The sequence below is a fragment of the Siniperca chuatsi genome, linkage group LG14 (assembly GCF_020085105.1).
Source record: "Siniperca chuatsi isolate FFG_IHB_CAS linkage group LG14, ASM2008510v1, whole genome shotgun sequence".
NCBI classification, from domain to species: domain Eukaryota; kingdom Metazoa; phylum Chordata; class Actinopteri; order Centrarchiformes; family Sinipercidae; genus Siniperca; species Siniperca chuatsi.
The window spans coordinates 12,106,015-12,113,321 of NC_058055.1; positions in this window are offsets into that span (position 1 = coordinate 12,106,015).

Here is a 7,307-nt window from a genome sequence, read left to right on the forward strand (position 1 = left end):
GAATGCAGCCATAAACAAACCAAGCACCTCCAAGTTTTTATGTGAGCAAAATCAAATAGAGAGGGAGCTCTTTAAGACAATTTGCAACCCTCTATCTGAAGCACTTAGGTGAAGATGGGATTGACAGCAGCAGAGAGCCGATGCAGAGATATGACAGGCAGCCAGACGCTCTCCAGTGTACTACACCCAATGCTCCAAATGCTTTGGCTTGTAGATAACTTTACAGATCAGTTATGATTATGTTGCTTATTAATTCAATCAGTCAGCTCCGGCTGGCTGCTCTTTTATTAGTGCAGTCTTTTACTAATTCACTCTTCAAAGGCAGATGTGAGTGATGCAAGCAAAAGAGGGAGAGACAGAGAGAGGGAAGACAGGGGAGACCTTTTGGCAAACTAAGCAGTAATTGCCTCGAGTCATTTAAAAAACGGTTTTGAGGATGAAAAATTGATCCATAGATCTATTTAATCAAGAGCTGACTCAAGAGCTGTCCTTTAGAGTACCTTTAGCTGCAGACAAGACTGAAATAAAAAATGGTGTGCTATGTTTTAGATTTTACATTTTTGACATTCAGAGTAGCACCACTTTAATAGACCATATCAGAGGACTCTGCCTCTCTCAGCAGGTTTCTACAGATTCAGCATCACTGTGTCATGAACAGACCAAACACAACCACTGAAAGCCATCGGAGACCTGAGTATTTTTTTTCTTTGGGCATAAGATATTATGGTATGAATCTGTTTGAATTATTTGCAATATCACACTTAAAGTCATCCTAAAGCTTAAAAACTTAATTAAATCATAATTACATCACATGATAAAAGCTTTATGAGGCTGTTATAGTGACTATGGTGCAAGGCTTTTAAGAGGATTACTGTATTGGGGTTACATATTTATTTTGCTGGTGACACATCGGAAAGACACAGTAATAACATCACAGTTGCATCAGATAATGAGATACACAATATAATGACCCTGTTGTTGCGAGTGTGCGTGTGTGTGTGTAGATTTGTAATGTATTGCACTGTTGTGATATTCAATGTTTTCTTTTAGTAGATTGTAAAACCAGAACATGAATTGTCAGAACACTATAAAATGCACCCTCACTTCCCAGTGTTGACACATGAAAAATTAATTTGTTGTCCTTCTCCTCTACCTCGCTCTCTCTCGCTTTCTCTGTCTGTGTGTGTGTGTGTGTGTGTGTGTGTGTGTGTGTGTGTGTGTGTGTGTGTGTGTGCACATTTGGGGCAATAAAGCCTTATAGGTTATTCAGGAATACATCATATTAACTAAAGCATAATAGCAAATGATGTTCTGATGTAAGAGTTAGGACACAAAATGCACTCAGACTTTGACTGAATGGCTGATCCATGGATTTGGGCATTTTCTCACACAAGTTTTAAATGTATGGCTTCCATCACATGTTGGGAAAAAGTTGGGGGGAAGCTCTTTATTTTCCTGCAGAGAGTAAATTTTTAATCAGTTCTGGACATTGTGATGGTGTGACTGAAAGAAATGCAGATATGCTGCTTCATCCTCATGGAATAATTTACAACAGATGCTGAAGCTCAAAACTCTGGTGACTCTAAGTTGTTTCAGAGACCTCAGTAAGGGCATTATTAATCTTAGTGGTACATGTCCTGCAGCAATGCTCTTGACTGATGCTTTTGAGTAATACTTACAAGTTATGTTTTTACTCTTAATACTGTTGTTACTGGATATTTTAGCTTCATTTATCAGTTTTTTACCTATTACTGTAATGTTTTCTGTTTCATCTTTGTTTTTTGGTTTTATGATGTATACATATATATACAGTGGGTACGGAAAGTATTCAGACCCCTTTAAATTTTTCCCTCTTTGTTTCATTGTAGCCATTTGCTAAAATCAAAAAAGTTCATTTTATTTCCCATTAATGTACACTCAGCACCCCATCTTGACAGAAAAAAACAGAAATGTAGAATTTTTTGCAAATTTATTAAAAAAGAAAAACTGAAATATCACATGGTCATAAGTATTCAGACCCTTTGCTGTGACACTCATATTTAACTCACATGCTGTCCATTTCTTCTGATCCTCCTTGAGATGGTTCTACTCCATCATTGGAGTCCAGCTGTGTTTAATTAAACTGATTGGACTTGATTAGGAAAGACACACTCCTGTCTATATAAGACCTTACAGCTCACAATCATGAGCATGAGCAGAATCATGAGGTCGAAGGAAGTGCCCAAGGATATCAGAGACAGAATTGTGGCAAGGCACGGATCTGGCCAAGGTTACAAAAGAATTTCTGCAGCAGTCAAGGTTCCTAAGAGCACAGTGGCCTCCATAATCCTTAAATGGAAGAAGTTTGGGAAGACCAGAACTCTTCCTAGACCTGGCCGTCCAGCCAAACTGAGCAATCGTGCGAGAAGAGCCTTGGTGAGAGAGGTAAAGAAGAACCCAAAGATCACTGTGGCTGAGCTCCAGAGATGCAGTAGGGAGATGGGAGAAAGTTCCAGAAAGTCAACTATCACTGCAGCCCTCCACCAGTCGGGCTTTATGGCAGAGTGGCCAGACAGAAGCCTCTCCTCAGTACAAGACATATGAAAGCCCACATAGAGTTTGCCAAAAAACACATGAAGGACTCCCAGACTATGAGAAATAAGATCCTCTGGTCTGATGAGACCAAGAATGAACTTTTTGGCGTTAATTCTAAGCGGTATGTGTGGAGAAAACCAGGCACTGCTCATCACCTGCCCAATACAATCCCAACAGTGAAACATGGTAGTGGCAGCATCATGCTCTGGGGGTGTTTTCAGCTGCAGGGACAGGACGACTGGTTGCAATTGAAGGAAAGATTAATGTGGCCAAGTACAGAGATATCCTGGAAGAAAACCTGTTCCAGAGTGCTCAGGACCTCAGATTGGGCTGAAGGTTCACCTTCCAACAAGACAATGACCCTAAGCACACAGCTAAAATAACAAAGCAGTGGCTTCGGAACAACTCTGTGACCATTCTTGACTGAGCCCAGCCAGAGCCCTGACCTAAATCCAATTGAGCATCTCTGGAGAGACCTGAAAATCGCTGTCCACCAACGTTCACCATCCAACCTGACGGAACTGGAAAGGATCTGCAAAGAAGAATGGCAGAGGATCCCCAAATCCAGGTGTGAAAAACTTGTTGCATCATTCCCAAGAAGACTCATGGCTGTACTAGCTCAAAAGGGTGCTTCTACTCAATACTGAGCAAAGGGTCTGAATACTTATGACCATGTGATATTTCAGTTTTTCTTTTTTAATTGAATTTTGAATGACAGCTGCTATAAAAATATTTCTATCAAATTTGGCGCTTCTCTCCCTGCACACCAACAGATCCTGTAAGTCATTAATGTAAAATAATTAAATCAGAGTTTAAAACAAAAGCTCAGTCACGTGCTGTCGATTGAGAACAAAAACACATCACAACCACAGAAAATAGAAACAGGAGATATTTCCCCTCTCTGAAGGTATAGTTAAGTATCTTAGCTCCTAACCTTTAGAATATGTAAAATAAAATGTCACTCAAAATTTAAATTTTACTTGATAGGCAGTAGATCAAACTCTTTCTGAAAATCAAAAAACACAAAGTAGTGAGACTTTTTAAATCAGCTGTCTGGTCATATGAATGATGCTTTTGTCCTTATTCACATCAGTTTTTAATTATTCTGCTTAATTTTTAATTAATTTTGTTTCAAGGCCACTGTGTGTATTTAACAGTGTGAAACAAAGAGTGATACAGAAAGAGAGAGAGAGAAAGGAAGGATATAGCTTCCTCAGCTTTTAAAAGCTCAAAGTGCTCGCCATGTACAAGCATGAATAACGCAAAAAAAAGCAGTCTGAATCGAAGGGATAAAATAGAGGCATAATGGGAACTCAGTGATGTTTCGGCTCTCTTCAAGCCTTGATGAGGTCTCCAACATGCTGCTTCTTCAGGGCCTTGATCTCAAAAAAGAGCAGTTCACTGTCAGCAGTTGCGATGGTGCACGTCTTCACACACAACGATGTACTGTGTGATGTCTTCATGTCAGCGAGTTCATCAAAAGTGTCCCAAGCAAGCTGCAGTAAACATGACCCAGTTTGTACACTAGAAACACTCCCTAAGAGGAGCAGCATGACATGGTCAGACAGTCCCAACAGAGCCTATAAGAGCAGGCGGTAAGCATCAGTGTTTGACATGAAACTCTGCTCGAGTGTTGTGTTTTGTCCACAGGGACATGTCATCTGTTGCTTGTCGTTAGGGAGCTCAAAAGGCAGATTGGTGTGGTTAATGTTACCAAACACGATAACAGCGATTAGCGTGGGAACCTTCCATTGAAGACAAGAAGTGAGCCGGTTCACAAAAGAAGGTAGTGGCTTCCAGCTGGATGTAAACATCAGTTACAACAATGGAAATGAACTCTCGGCGGAGGGAGAATGGACTCTGTGTGAGTATCCAGTGAGGTGAACAAAACTGTTAAATGCAATGTGGAGAGGTGGCACCAGCAGTGCATAACCATGGAGCAAATAACCTCACTTTGGAATTTAAAGGGTATGTCAGTTCACCTGTCAGCATGAAAATAGTGTGGTTTGGAGGGGTAATTTCAAGCTCTGGTACAGGTTGGTATTTTTGGTTTAAATAGTTTGCAAGAGTTAATTTTATACCTGAATAGTTGGACATCTAAAACCTCTTACATTTACGCCCTTTTAATCCTTTTAAGCTTTAGAGTGGCCATAATCAATATTTTTATAATAACAATGTATCAAATGACAATGTGAAAACAACGTGAAAGAGGTCGCTTGTTGTTATGAACCTACAGATAATTATCACCCAAATCTACAGTTCCCCTCAGCTTTACGAAGCTTTATAGTGAGTTTCAGCTCATTATTTAGCTGTCTGGGCAGCAACTTAACTGTTGGTTCACTCTCACTGCTCTCTTGGAAGCTGTTTTCAGCAAAAAAGCTCTAAAAAACCCACTACGCTACCTTCTCAGCACCAAACGGCAGACAGACAAAGTTAGCAACTAGTTGGGAGCATTTAGCAGCTAAAGATCCAGATATTTTGCTCAGGAGTTGGTGGAGACCAAAAACAGAACTAAAAGAAAGGAAATATTGTTAACTGGATACATTCACCAGAGAGGTGTACTACAAAGCAAGTTCAACGTAGCCAGGCTCTGTGCGCATTCCCATAAAAGGGGGCGTTTGATGCGTCATTTGACTCTTCTTCCACACAAAATGGAGCAATCGCGTGCCACCCACTTCAGTCAGGAAGAACAGATTGTTATAATGGAGAGCTATTTTTTTATTATTATTATTATTACAGCAAAAAGCAACACTGTTGCTGCAAATAAGGCAAAAGAGGAATGCTGGTAGAAAATTGCTGATGGACTCAATGCACTCTCAATGCCTCCCATTTATTTCTAATGTGACAACTGCACATTGTAGAGCTCTTAAGCTTTAAGCTACAGCACATTTGAACATGATACACAAGAATTGCATTTAGGTCTGACACTGTCCCATAATGAAGGATATGTGGAAATCACTTCCGTTTTTGGCCAAATCAAAGTGAAATGAATTTTTTTGATTTAATATTATCTGTGATAAATATCAATAGACTAATCAATTTTCTCTTTCAAGTGTTCTATTAGCTGCAGTACCAGCAGTGTAAAACGGACTTGGCAGCAAATCAGGACCAAGCATAAAAACATCATCCAAAGTGGTCTGTAGTTGCTGTGCCTTCATTATTCTTTTAGTGTATGGATGATATGTTGTGTAAAATTTTAAGTGTTAATATTACCTGAAGCAAACTGGGGAAAAAATTATTTTCTGCATCATCAACTCAATACATATAGGTTCCCGTGGCAATGCGATGCATACAGTTTGCGCTACTGTAGCCTAATTACACGGCTTTGTTCGGTGGCATTAACATACGGCTCAGCAAGTTTGTATATATAACTTATTCCCTCAGCTGAGAATCTATATTCCTCATAGAGAATATCGTCAGGAAAAGAATTAGTGAAAGGGTGGCGCTTTTTCCGGACAATTTCAATCCGAAACTCTGAACATAACCTCCTCCGAAGCAGGTTAGGTGTACAGCATAAGTTACCATGGTGATCTAGCCAGGTTAAAAGAGAGCCACCATCGTGACATTGAAAACTCTGGCTTTAGGCTCAACATACCTCGCTAACCCATTAATCTCGCTTTGTAGTACGCCCCTCAGGTGGCCAGAAACTGACTCCAAATCAATGCTAATGTTGCTCTGTAACTGCTGGATGTGTAAATAACCAACAGTTTGCTAACAAGTTCATCATGTCAACTTAAAAAGTCACGATATGTCAATGTTGTGTTCACAACTGACTTCCACTGCCACCAAGTGGCCGGAAAAAATAATTGTTATAGCAGGTTTAAGGTGGGAAAATCATCATGTTCCATGCTGTGTGACTGAACTATTACAAATGTATACATGTCTATTTGGTATATATATGGTATATTTAAGCTACACTTAACTTGACAGTTCATGCATTATTGCTTTATACCATATTATTATCATCAACCGGTAAACCCACTTTGTACTTCACACTTATTTTATACTTATACCCACTTGGTACTTTACTGGTATTTTCTGACCTGTATTATAGTGTATTATATTTTTTGCTTAGTACTTCTATTCCTGTGTGCACTGACATGATAGTGAGCTGCTGTAACAAAAGAGTTTCCCCTCGGGGATCAATAAAGTATTTCTGATTCTGATATATACCATATTTGGTGTATTTAGAAACGTTGGGATCTCCACCAGAATTTAAAATAGTTTTGTGAGTTTGAGCAATATTTGGCTCCACAGTGTGAGTTTGTAATGACTGGCCCACTGGGAGGTCAGTGGGGTTTAAGAGGTCAAAGTAGCAGTGCCAGTTGCCGCAGCTATAAAGGTCAAATCTTTAACCTCAGTGTTGATTTCGAGAGTTCTGGGCATCTAGGGTAGGAACAGTCTTAAAATTGTGTATGCACTGTGGGTTTGTATGTTTAGGACTTCCAAGTAACCTGTTATGACAAGTTGGTTGGTACATTAAATTTACATTGATCTTGGATGCCATCATCATCATCATCAGTCTCTGCTCCAGCAGTGGCCAAGAAATGCTGTTTTCTAGTATTGATCAAACATTTTTGTCAATTAATTTTTGAGACCATCCAATGAAAAATTAGCTAACTTACAATAGTAGATGAGCTGGAAAAGGTGTCGTAGCAATACACATTGTTGATCCCTTTTATTAATTGCCTGAGAGCATTGCACCATTTTGTGGAGAGAACATGTAGTCCTGC